At 44.6% G+C, this 13331-nt stretch overlaps 1 protein-coding gene across 4 annotated transcripts in view; it reads right to left on the reverse strand.

Moving 5' to 3' along the window:
• Window positions 1–13065, reverse strand: part of C1H5orf30 (chromosome 1 C5orf30 homolog) — a 51967-nt gene extending 38902 nt beyond the window's left edge. Inside the window, exon 1 of one of the 4 annotated variants that reach the window (XM_029572452.1) lies at window positions 12948–13065. The gene's annotated coding sequence lies outside the window, so the exon portion shown is untranslated. Of the gene's footprint in view, window positions 1–9871; window positions 10167–12947 lie in introns of those variants that run through there. The other 3 variants (XM_029572444.1, XM_029572435.1, XM_029572427.1) reach the window with 3 other exon arrangements.
• Between the last annotated feature and the right edge of the window lie 266 nt (window positions 13066–13331).

Raw genomic sequence — 13331 nt, forward strand, 5'->3', positions numbered from 1 at the left:
CAGTATGGGTTGCAAAACAAATTAAACAGACATAAATGAGACAGCACAGTATTAATATATATAATGAGTAAAAAAAAAGCAACTTTATTTAGCGTCTGTATGTCACACTGAAATTTTAATTTAAATAATTTATAATTGGGTAGTTTTATAAATGGAGGTTAAAGCTGCAGGCTTCTATTCTGAATTTTAACTGCAGCATCTTCTTAATTGAAGCAACTCTCTCTATCATCAGATTTTAGCACAAATTACTTCGTGTACCTTGCAAACGTCCCCAGACCTGTATTTCCAGTTGAAGTGTTGGATAGATTAACTAGGTTTACAACTTTAGGGCTTTTCTTTTTTTTTTTTTTTTTTTTAAACTTCTGTAGGAGTTGCAACAGGCAAGTGCTAAAAGAAGCCCCATGTATATAAAAATGCAATAATCAAAAGCATATTAGATTGCCATTAAATAGAAATTTTGTAAAAAAAAAAAAAACAAAAAAACACCCGAATGTACAAGAAGCTTAAGGGGCAACCTTCAAGATATACAATTTAATAGTGCTGGTATTTTGTTGACCTTCCAGCTCCAGGTTTGGAAAACCTGGAGCTGGAAGGTCTCGTGATCCCACTGCTCTCGTGATCCCACTGCCAGTCAAGATGTCAGGATTTCCACAGTAAATACGCAGGTGCCATCTATATTTGTACACCTCGAAGACCCAGTGTATGCAAATTTCTCTCATGCATATTCATTGTATTTATCTCACTGAAAGGCTTCCTGCAGGATGGTATGTGACCCCCCCCCCCAAATCCCAAAGCAGCATTTTCTACCAAGTGGATCTGGAAGATAAATTCTGAAACTTGCCATTACTAGGTAGCCCTGCACAGGTGAGAGCTAGCCAGCAGCAGCACAGGGGCACTTTCAGCTGCCAACAACTTTTGGGGTGGCACAGCGTGTTCCAGCTGCTGAAATAAGTGGCAAGGGAACCATTTTAGCAAGTAGTTCATTAATTCGCATCGTGTTCAGGGCAAGCAGGTGGTTTTCCTAAGCAGCTCTTTCTGGATGGAGCAAAGCAGTATTTCATTTTCCTTTTCTGAAGAATTCACCTATAAAAATATTAGGAATGGTAATTGCATGCATGTAGTAATTGTTTTGCTTTTTTTTTTTTTTTTATTACTATTATGTTTTAGGCTTAGAGCTGGAAAGAGTGCCTTAGTTACCAGAGAAAAACAAAAGGGCTGACACAAAAGCAAGCAGTTTGCTCTCTTTATACGTTAAGGACTACCTCAAAGCACTATGGTTATCTAACTGGCAAGTAAATCCAAGAGACAACGACATTTAGGGGTGATTGGTCTTATCTGGATAATGTTAGACATGCTATTGAGCAGGTCTAACATAACTGGATAAGTCAGAATACTGGTATTTATCCAGCTAAATTAACCGGATAAGCTGCTCCTTTCCCAATCTGCCCACATCCCACCCACCACTCATCCAGCTAAGTGTTGACCACTGATTACAGCAGAGATTCAGCCGCTGCCACTTAGCCGAATAAGTTGCTATTTATCTGGCTAAATAGTACTGAATATCAGCCTCAGACTACATAAACCCACTAAGATTTTACATTTCTGTGCCTAGATCAGCAAACATTTAGGGGCGGCAGGCCGGCTAAGATTTGCTGCCTGAATCTCATTCGGCAGAGGACGGCCCTCCGCTGCCCTTTAACAGACCCTTACACGGAAGATTGGGGGTGAAAAACACCAAAAGTGCCTACAGGCGGCCCAATCTTAAATCCATCCTTACTCCCGAAATGTATGAAACTGCCTTCCGCTTAGCCAGTCCCACTATGACAAAACAGAAATAAACTGTGGGGCTCCTATGCAGAGCGCCAAACAAACCTTCAATGCTACCTCAATCCACACAAAAGTACAAAATAATCAGTTCATGGGCGACCTAAAGGGAAAAGGTTTCTAAAAAATGGGGTGTGGCAATGCTAGAGTTAAGCACCATGTATTCGAAATAAAGCTACAATCAGTGTCTCTTTGGGCAAGACCACAGGGGAAGAACACCAAGGCAGAAAGAGCAACGGGATGGGCAAGTTTTGCAGGGATCTAGGTAGGGGGACTGCTAGAAAGCAATGCCAACTATGACTTTCAAAATACCAACCCTGCCTATTTATTGCATTTTATTAATGCCTTGTCTTATTCCTAGGTCTCTTCCCCTTTTACCCCAATACATTTTATTTCTTCTATACTTACCCCTTTCTTTTATACCTTACTCACAACTTTCATTATGGGCGTTTTACATTTTTATATCTATACCTAGAGAGAGATATAGGAATAGATATACTCGCCAGTCCAGACATGTGCTCCAGGCAAGTTAAAAAGTAAAGTCAAGAACGGCAGTAAATCTACTTTCTTTTCCAAGTTCCCTCTTCTGCCATTTGGGCCATACTCCTACTCCACCCTTATCATTGACATGGTTACTTAGCTTCATCCTAGGAGTTCACGAGTAGAAAGAGTTTCCAAAATCTTTGCTGCCTTGGGAACAAAATAAAAATGGTACAAAAGCCTTCAAAAAAAAAAAAAAAAAAAAGCAGCCTTCATCTTACTGTAGACTCAGGAAGAGCAGACAGCAGTCTGCCGTGCTTTGTTACAGAAATGAAAATCCTGTGCCCAGCGTGCAGAAGCAACGTCTGGGTACAGCCACAAGAGGATTAAAGCGGATGAGGGTGTTTGGGGTAGGAAGGATGTTATAAGAGATGGAGGAATCCAAAAGGAAAGGGGACGCCACAGTGAGGGGCACAGAACTAGGATATAAAGGGAAGTCCTTTTCCTTCCAAGTGCCTCAGGCTTGCAGGGACAGGCAAAGTCCAAAGGTTGGTTAGAAACATGCAAAAGGGAAGGGAAGTGGATAACACTGTACATGCAGCGACCAATGAAAAGCTAACGATTCAAGTGCGGTTCAAGGAAAATCCATGCCTCTCTCAGATGTGCTCCATGCCCTACAACAGAGAAGTAAACGGACTGCGCTCATAAAGAACCTGAATGCATGGTGGAAAGACTGGTGCAGGGAAGGTCCAACTAAATTGGTGACTGGGAACATATCTGGGAGGCTAGAGGTCTTCACAAAAGAGAGTTAGGCCAGGATTCATCATTCCATGCGGAACGATGAAGCCTGCGCTATAGCAGGCAATAGCCCGCAGCCGATCGCACTACCACGGTGCAATTTCACCTGCTGCGGTGCGGGCGGCTGCAGGCTATCGCGGGCAGAGCGCCACCGTAAAAGGTGGTGTTGTTCCCTGCGCTACTGCTGCTGACTCCTCCCCCCCCCCCCCCAATTTTAAAATTTACCGCCGCGATAAGGCCCTTTGCGCGTGCTATAAGTGCTTAGAAAATAACCCCCTTAGTTTGCATCTATCCCAGACGGGTATTGTAGTCCTTCACTAGCCTGCCAAGTACTACTTAAACTAGACAAGAGCGAGGGGTGCAAAGTGCTCTCCTTGCAAGTTAAAACAGATGAGGAAAAACCTTAGGGATAAAAGCCCCTAACAAAATCAGACAGCAATATACCAGCAACATAGCTGTCAAAGTAAATTAATGGAAAATTAAGAAGTAATCTAAATAAAGAGGAGGCGGCAGAGAATCATCTTGTAGAGTCATGTGTGGAAACGCTGTGTTAAAAAAAAAAAAAAATCAAAAAAATCACAGACCTGGCGGCCACCGTGGCCGAGGCAGCCTTGGATACAGCTGCAGTCAGAGTCTTGATGTACTGGAAACCAGGACTGGGAGGTGACCAACTCAGGTGAGAATCAATTCAGAAAAAGAGCGAGCTCTTTATATGAGTAACACAATAGTTGCCATTGAAATAAAAAGAAAGCAGGAAGAAGATGAATTATTGTGGGTTGCTCTAGAAAAACAGAGGAGAAATTCTGCTTAAATGATTGGTGCATTATAGCGCCCTCCAGTACAGGGGAAGGGGGTAGATTATAGCCTAACTAAAAGGGACACCTCCAAGCTGGTGAGCAAAGAAGAGGTCCTGCTTCAGTCTAACAGATGGGGAGTGGAGCCTACATCCTGCAACTCTGACGAGGAGCAGAGAGATCCCGATTGTCCTACAGGGGGCATTCTTCAGGAAACGCGAGGGGAGGCTATGTCGTGGTCTGGTCCTGACAAATGGAGACAGGTTTCGGGTCACACGATCATTGCACTGGGTGATTCAATATTACATTCTGACCTGAACTAAAACTGGAGTCTTGAACCTCAGAAGCTAATTTTAAAGATGAACGATAATGTTCAGAAGGTTTTATTGGGAATTTGAGAGTTTAAGGGTATGGAGGAACCCTGACCGGCAATAAGAGGAAGGCATTGAGTCTTATATGGCAGGTTAACAAAGGGAAAAGGAGAAAGAGAAAGAAACTGATCTGGTTCTTTAAGGAGGTAGAACAAATGTAGTCTTTGCTTTTATAAAACAAAAAAAGCCCAAAACACTACAAGCAAAAGGACAGCCAGAATGAGGAGGAAAAACAAAGATACAGAGATTGTTTAGACGAGCAAATTGCCCAATCGATAAGAGGAGATAAAGCCTTCCTCAGATGTATAAGAGATGAAAAAGCAGAAGAGGCAAAAAGTAACACAATGGGTCATTTTTAAACAGCCCTCCCAATTCAGTCTGAATTTTCATATCCCAGTCTGCTTTTAAAATCTGCAGATGTCCCTGTAAAGGAATGGCTCTATTACCCCTCCTTAACCTGTGCGGGACCAGGCTAGTGCTCTGTAGGCAGGATAAGAGGCAGAGCCCAGCTAGGAAGAGGAGTCCACTGAATCTCCAGGAGAAGCTCCTGAACCCTTTCTGGTAAGCCAGGCTTGTGGCAGTACATTGCCAGAAGAGAGGCAGGTCTTCTCTTGTTTATTTTGCTAAATGTAATAAAGTTGAAGTCACATGAAGGCAGCTGGAGTCAGTGTGGTTCCTGCCTCCAGCATATGGAGATTGGCTCGGCTATCCTACAGTTCCCAGCCAGCACCCAGACATATGCACGCAAACTTGCACCTGCTCCCGAGCAGGTAAAATTTCATGTGTCTAGATTTAGGGAATCCATCTCCACCCTGGAAGAGCACCTCTCGTTCGAACATAAATGGAATTGTGCGTGAACTTTTACACGCACCGGCCTCTGTGAGTTTATTTATTTCTGGATTCTTATGGACCACTAAATCAGGTACCAGACCTGGTCAAGGTGGTGTACATCATCAAAACATAATAAAACAGTAAAACTAAAATAAAAATACAGTAAAAAAAAAAATAGTTCCCAGCAAAATAATCAGCATGATCAAGTACAACCAGTAATAACAGCATAATACGAGCACTCCTATATAGAAGCACCCAGCCTCCCCAACTATAATATAAACAACCAAGCTTTTGCTTTTTTTTTTCTAAAATTCAAATAAATAATTTGATTCCAATCTTGGTTCAAAAGGCTGGTTTTACGCACAGAAATCCTTTGAAAAATCTACCCTATACAGGGAAAAACTGGGAGGACAAGAAAAGGCAGAAATCTTAAGTTATTTTGCTCAGTATTCACAGAAAAAGGGGAAAGCAACAGACTCACAATAGGACATAGCACTGATAAATGTAAAATAACCACAAGTCAAATTACGGAGGAAGTACTGACACTAATGAGAGTGGCTATGGCCATGGGGCTCCATTGGGCACACCTTGGGATTCTGGAAGAGCTCAAGAATGCACCAGCTGTGCCCCTCACTTGCTCTTGCAGAAGGGGGAGAGCAGCAGGTGGGCCATGGCTGGAGGGACCCAAGAGCCCAGACAGTTGGACAAGAGCCTCTCTCGTTTTAGACGTTTAGAACACTATAAAGCTTGGATGTAAGACGAATTGGGGGAGGGAGAGGGAGTCTGTTGTTGGATTACTTATGGGATCCCATATGCTCATCTATCCAGGAGGGTGGAGAACCAAGGAAGAAGAAAATAAAAAACAGACTGGAAAAAGGGAGGGTCATCCTATGAACGGTCATGCTTTTACACCTGGCATACACCACTGCAGTACAGATAGGAATAACGGAACAGTCTGACTTGATAGGTTGGTCTTTTTCAACCTTCACATGTTACTATGTCCTGATACGCAGTTTTATGAATGGTCTATTTTAGTTATTTTACATAAATGTTTGGAATGATGTATGCTTAGTTTGTACATCGCTTTGTGCTATTGTGTTTAAGTGATTAACAAATCCTAATAAAGATAAAGGAAGCAAACAGGCAACCACACACCCTATAGTTTAACTCCGTAATGAGCAAAAGTACAGAAACAGTACTAGAGAATATGCAATGCCTAGAACCAAGTAAAATGCAGGACACAAGTTCACAAAGAGAAAGAACCTGTCAGAAAACATAAGAACATAAACAACTGCTATAAATATGTCAGACCAACAACCTGTCTCCAACAATGGCCAATACAGGTTACAAGTACCTGGCAGGATCCTAGATAAAGAGATCCCATGCTTCTAAACACCAAGGGATAAAATAAGGGCTTTCCCCAACTCTGTTAATAATTGTTTATGGACTTTCTCCAGTATCTTGTCCAAACCTCCTTCATATCTAGTGATAACTGCCTTTACCAGATCGTCCAACAATAAATTCCAGAACTTTATTTTGTGTTGAGTGAAATATTTTCTCCTATTTTGTTTTAAATGTGCTACTTACTAACTTCAAGGTGCATCCCCTAGTCTTTGTATTTTTTGAAAGAGTAAACAACCAATTTAATATTACCTACTCCACTCATGATTTTATAGACCTCTAATTATATCTCCCCTCAGCCATCTCTTCTCCAAGCTGAAAAGCCCTAACCCTCTTTAGCCTTTTCTCATAGTTAACCTGTTCTACTTCTTTTATTATTTCAGTTGCCATAAAAACAAAAGAACATGCCATACTGGGTCAGACCAAGGGTCCATCAAGCCCAGCATCCTGTTTCCAACAGTGGCCAATCTAGGCCATAAGAAACCTGGCAAGTACCCAAAAACTAAGTCTATTTCATGTTACCATTGCTAGTAATAGTAGTGGCTATTTTCTAAGTCATCTTAATTAATAGCAGGTAATGGACTTCTCCTCCAAGAACTTATCCAATCCTTTTTTAAACACAGCTACATTAACTGCACTAACCACATCCTCTGGCAACAAATTCCAGAGTTTAATTGTGCGTTGAGTGAAGAAGAACTTTCTCCGATTAGTTTTAAATGTGCCACATGCTAACTTCATGAAGTACCCCCTAGTCTATTATCTGAAAGACTAAATAACCGATTCACATCTACCCGTTCTTGACCTCTCATGATTTTAAACACCTCTATCATTCTTCTTCTAGTTCTGCTGTATCTTTTTTAAGATGCAGTGACCAGAACTGTACACAGTACAAAGGTATTATCATAGTCTGTTTTATTTTCATTACATTCCTAATAATTCCTAACATTATATTTGCTTTATAACTTTTATTTACTCCATCTTATTTTCCGCTATGTCCAGAACATTAGTTAGAAACACAAGAACTGGAAACTGTCGAACAAGGAAGATATAGGAGAAATATTTCAAATGACATCAAGGTCAACAGTATGCTTGGTTGCATATGGAGAAGTACCATCAAGTAAGAGAAAGCAATAGTGCCTTTCATAGGCCTCTAATAAGAACCCAACTGCAGTACTGTGTTCAGTTCTGGCAACAATACCTTTGTAAGGACACTAGGCCACAAGAACCAAAGAGTTTTTCCTATTTTCTGTTCACAAGGAAAACGTTTAGTATACCTGGCCATTGAAAGGATGGCAACAGGGCCAGAAAAAGATGATACAAAATAATACAAGGCCTACAACCAACACCCGGCCGCAGCCCTTTTCCCCTTTTAAATTGAGCGTAAATTTTTTTTTCCCTAGGCAGATTCTTCCTGCCTGTCTTTGGAGCTCAGTTGACTCGCCTCTTACTTCGCGACTCCCAGGAGGCCAGCATGAAGTAGCAACAAGTGCCGCAAAGCTGTAGGAGAGGCAGAGGAGGAGGAATCAAAACGAGACACGAAGGCAGGCAGGCGATTGGAGCGCAGTCAGGATGCCACCACTGATTGGCCCCTGGCCTTACCTGACCGTTTTTTTTACACAACAGGCTGCAAAACCAGGCTGTCCGGTCGAAAACTGGGCACTTGGTCACCCAAACTCCCAAGACCATGGCATGGGTAATCTTGGGGAGGCCTACAGGTGGTCAGGTCAAGCGACTGCTGGTTACACAGGCCACGGAAGGGCAGCCTTACAAGGCTGCAAGGGCGGCCTGGGTGTAGGTGAGGTGGTGGCACACGACCCATCCTGGTGACAATCACAGAGCAGAGAGCTGGAGGAGGACAGCCGCCTCACCTGGGCATCAGTGGTAGTGGGCTTTGTACCTAAGGAGTTTGGTAGGTGGTGCAGGTTAACGAGGTTCCACGAAGTTCGGTGGTGTGCACCTGTGGGATTTTGGTATGTCTACGATTATTATATTAAATATGTTCAAGTTGTTAAGGCTGGGGCTGTTTTCACACACTCCATAAAAGTGCATTTTGAAACTGAAAGAAGGGTGTGGTTATTGGTAACTAGAGGGAATTGGGGGAGGGGGAACAACAGCATAAAAGGTATGGCCTGCCTCAATTATGAATTTTCCAATATACTCAAATACTTACATTTACTGCACTGCTAAGCAGAAACAATAGATGTAAATATACTCAGATGGTTTCTATTCAAAAATCCACCCAATTTATAGTCATCTATCAAAAAGAGAAAGTGAACCTAAAAGGAAGGCGACTAGACAGAATGGATGGTGCAACTGGTCTTATCTACCCTCACCTATTAAATTACTATGATATGAATGATTTTGTTTACTTTGATTACCTACTAAATTATGTAAAAACAAAAAACAACTTTTCTTTTGCTAGCACTGCTTTAAGTAAGAGACACTTGTGGTTTGTGGCCCCAGCCAAACAAAGCTCTTCCTGGAGTGGCCTTGCCCTAGTGGCTGCCATCTCTTAATTAATTTCTCTTCTTATAGCTGAATTCTCCATGGCATGCACTGTGCTAACAGAGATGCCGTGCCCGTCTAGGAAAATGGCAGATGCTCACAATTGATTTTAGTTATTTAATTGCAGGTCTGACCGGACATTCCGAAAAGGCAGCTGTCAGCATAATGCTTCTATGCAATCCTTACACCAACCACAACAAAAGTTTCCCCCACCCCTACCCCCTGGACTGTTAGAAAATCAACACTAGCTTTCCACATCCAGATCTATATACTTATACATAGCTCTCTGCATTCTGCTGTAAAGATACACACTGACAAACAGCATACATAGCCCCCAAAAGCATGACATCACCTTAACAGAAAGCGCAAAATAAGCATTCTTTTGCAGCTGACATGCACTTCCATAATAATTTGCCTTTACCAATTCTCTTCCGCAGGTAAATGCAATTGCAAGAGTCGCCGATGACATTACACAGGCGGCCTGTTAAGAGCTGCCGCTCTCACTTCCACTCTCCCTCGTTACAGTGCCCCAGAAATGAAACGATCCGAGCCCGTCGCCCATGATCGGGGCCTTCACGAAAGCCGGCCCGATTGTGCCATGCAGCCGGCTTTAAAGCTTGCTACCTTCCCGGGGAGAGGCCAGGAGGAACCCTGCTAGCCCCGGTTCCGGGTTCTGCGCTCGGCAGCGTTCAGGTTTTCGCACCATCACCTGTCAGCGCGCGGGGAGGGAGGGAGGAGGAGGAAGGATCGAGCCGCCCCCGGGCACCTACCCAGCTCTGCCCGATCCCCGGGGCTCGGTGCATACTCTCTCGCTCCCTTCTGCGACCTCCCGTCGATACATGCACAGCCCGCTATCCAGCTGCTTACCTCCGCGCCAGAGACGCTCCTTCTGCCGCCTCCACCGCTCTCTATCCCTGCTGGCGAGAGAAAGCGCGCAGGAGAGAGGAGGAGGAGGAGGAAGATCCGATCCACAGACCGCCCCCCTCGGCCTTGCCCACTGGGCACCGCGGACGGGGGAGGAGGGAAAGGCGGTGCCGGGGCTGAGCTCGCCCCCAGGGATGGGAGCGCACAGCTGGAGCCTCTGCACAGCTCCAGAGGGGCGGGTGCTCTAATTGATCTAGGCTTAATGGGAAAAAGCTATGGGGAGCTAGGGTTTGGGGGGGGTTGCTGCCTTGGTGATGTGGGGGAGGAAGTTCTGTGCAGGCCCAGATTTTCTACGAAGCAGAGTAGGCAGCTAACTAGAGAGCAGTGGTTCTCAGGATATCCACAATGACTATGCATGAAATGATAAATTTGCATGCATTGCTTCCTTTGTATGCAAATTTATCTCATGCATAGTCATTGTGGATATCCAGATGACTATGCACAAAATGATAAATTTGCATGCATTGCTTCCATTGTATGCTAATTTATCTCATGCATAGTCATTGTGGATATCCTGAAAACCTGACTAGCTAGGTGAGTCCTGAGAATTCTTGGACTAAAGGCAGCAGGTTGAAAGGGGCACTGCATCCTCCTCTTTCCCGGCAGCACTTTTTGAGCAGTGGTGTCTGGGGGGAACCATCTCATTAAAGATGCAGGGGCTTGCGGCTGGCGATATTAAGACTATAAAATAGAATTGGGGTGGGGTAGGGCAGGCGGTATCCATGATGGGATTCTACTACTCAGGAAATTGTCACTGGGACCCAAGAAGAGGCAACCCTTGCATCACCACTTATTTCGGAGGAGGGCAGGCTTAACCATGAGGCAAACTAACAAGCCGATACAGGAAAACGCGCGGGAGAGCCAGCCAGTGCCCGCGGTCCCAGCGCGCGCACAGACCACTCTCCTGGGCTCGCGATTCAGGAGGGTGGCCTTTGCAAATTAGGGCCCGTGGTAAAAGGAGGCGCTAGGGACACTAGCGCATCCCCAGCACCTCCTTTTTGACAGGAGCGGCGGCTGTCAGCGGGTTTATCAGACGACGCTCAATTTTGCCGGCGTCGGTTCTCAAACCAGCTGACAGTCACGGGTTCGAAAAACAGACACCGGCATAATTGAGCGTCCTTCTTCCGACCCACGGGCCGATTTTTATTTTTTTTTTACTTTTGGGGCCTCCGACTTAATATCGCTATGATATTAAGTCGGAGGGTGTACAGAAAAGCAGTTTTTTCTGCTTTAATGTACACTTCCCCGGTGCCGGCAGAAATTAACGCCAGCCTTTGGCAGGTGTTAATTTCTGAAAGTAAAATGTGCGGCTTGGCTGCACATTTTGCTTTCTGTATCGCGCGGGAATAACTAATAGGGCCATCAACATGCATTTGCATGTTGTGGGCGCTATTAGTTTCGGGGGGGTTGGACGCACGTTTTTGACGCGCTATTACCCCTTACTGTATAAGGGGTAAAGCTAGCGTGTCAAAAACGCGCATCCAAACCTGGGCTAACAGTACTGTACTGTACTGTATCAGCCTGTAAGCAAGCCAGGGCCCCAGCTTCTGCAGGGTGGACAAAAACAGCAGCAGGCACAGCAAAACAGGAGGCCCTGACAGCCACAGAAACTCATAGAGCCATCAATGTTTATAGGGGGTAATTTTCAAAAGAATTTATTCACATAAACACCCATATTAGAAATGCAGAAGAAAATCTTTTTCCATTGGGAAAGGAAGCTGTAAAACTAGGGGTCATGATAGGAAACCCAGGGAGTAGACTCAGGCCCAATATCAGCAAATATTTTTTATATGGTAAGGGTTGTGGATGCATAGAATGTCCTCTTAGAGGAGGTGGTGAATTTAAAAAAGAAAACAGTGAAGGAATCCTAAAGGACGTGGAATAAACACAGAGGATCTCTAGTGACAAGAGGCAGGAAAAGAAGCACATGCCCCATTGGGAACAGAGAGGACCCAGTTTCTGTATATTTTGTGCAAAGGACTTCACTTGTTACTATAGAGTAGATTAGCCTAGCAGTTAAGCATTGGGATGAGACTCAGGGAAGCCAGGGTTCAAATCCCACTGCTAAGACTTCAACCTTCAATTAGGAGGCATTTACTATGCTGGGGTATTTTATCACAGGGGTGAGGGCATTCCTGCAGTATTTGTCCCCCACACCATAAAATACCACAACGGCTTCCGCACAGTATTTTTTTTTCATGAAAAATTCCACAAGAATTTATATCGTGGGAAAACAAAAAAAGCATACAATGGTGACCGTTTTTGTCTGGGGCCTCCCTCCTCTAAAAGGGCCACACCAATCAAACTAGCCCTCCATATTTATGATCACCTCCCCCCTCTCCAAAATCTGGGTAGAACCTCACCCACTCCCCACCCCTCCACCTCTAGAGTTGGCTCAACAGGGAAAAAATAGAATTTGAAAGTTGCATGACAATACCTCAATCCCTTCCCAAACCTCTCCTCTTTCTCAAATACATTACCTGACCCCACCCCAAATCATTCTCCCAGATTCCATCACCCTCCCCCCCACCCATCCTAGCCCACCCTCTAGACCCCCCCCCCCCTTACCTCAGAATATGTCTCTGGTAACCTAGTGGGATCCCTGGTAATCTAGTGCCTGGGTTGACTCCTAGGCTCCAAGCCAGTTGCCATCATCTTTCAAAATGGTGCCAGCTGGCCTTTGCCCCCATCACATGATGGGGGGGGGGCTTGGATTGGGGGGGGGGGATAGGTGATGTTTTTGAGAAAGAGAAGGGATTTCCAGTCATGTCCTTTTCCAGTCATGGAGGACAAGTGCCTGGAGAAGTCCATAAACTGTTATTGACTAGGTGGGCTTGAGGAAAGCCATTATTTATTGCCAAGAGTTAATATGGGATCTATTTACTGCTTGGGATTTTGCTAGATACTATGACCTGGATTGGCCACTGTTGAAGACAGGATACTGAGCTTGATGGATCCTTATTTTGACCCAGTATAGCAGTTCTTATTGTGACTTGGTTATTAAAAATGTTTGATTTACCTGCCTAGAGTTTCTTTGCTGAGTCCTGACCCTGTTGCTCCAAATGGTGCTTAAGGGTTGTTGATAAAAGTCCCGGTGGGATCCTGGGACTGGAGACAGAATAACTTGGCCCGATATATAATTTTATTTTTTTTTTTTAGATTGGAGAGAACCGAGGTGACTGGCTGGGCTCTGGGTAGCCCGGGAGTGTGGCTGCAGTGTTCTTATTGTTAAGACACAGACACACACACGGTTTTGAGCCGCGATTAAGAAAATGAAAGTAGCTGTCTGTCGCGAGTGAAGCAGTGCTGCAGGAGCCTGGGGAGCTCCTCGCGGCGAGAGAGCATGGTCAAAGCGAGGCGGGAGCTGGGGCTAGCAGCTAGTGAGGTCTCCGCTGCCGCTCCG

The sequence above is a fragment of the Rhinatrema bivittatum genome, chromosome 1, assembly GCF_901001135.1.
Source record: "Rhinatrema bivittatum chromosome 1, aRhiBiv1.1, whole genome shotgun sequence".
NCBI classification, from domain to species: Eukaryota; Metazoa; Chordata; class Amphibia; order Gymnophiona; family Rhinatrematidae; genus Rhinatrema; species Rhinatrema bivittatum.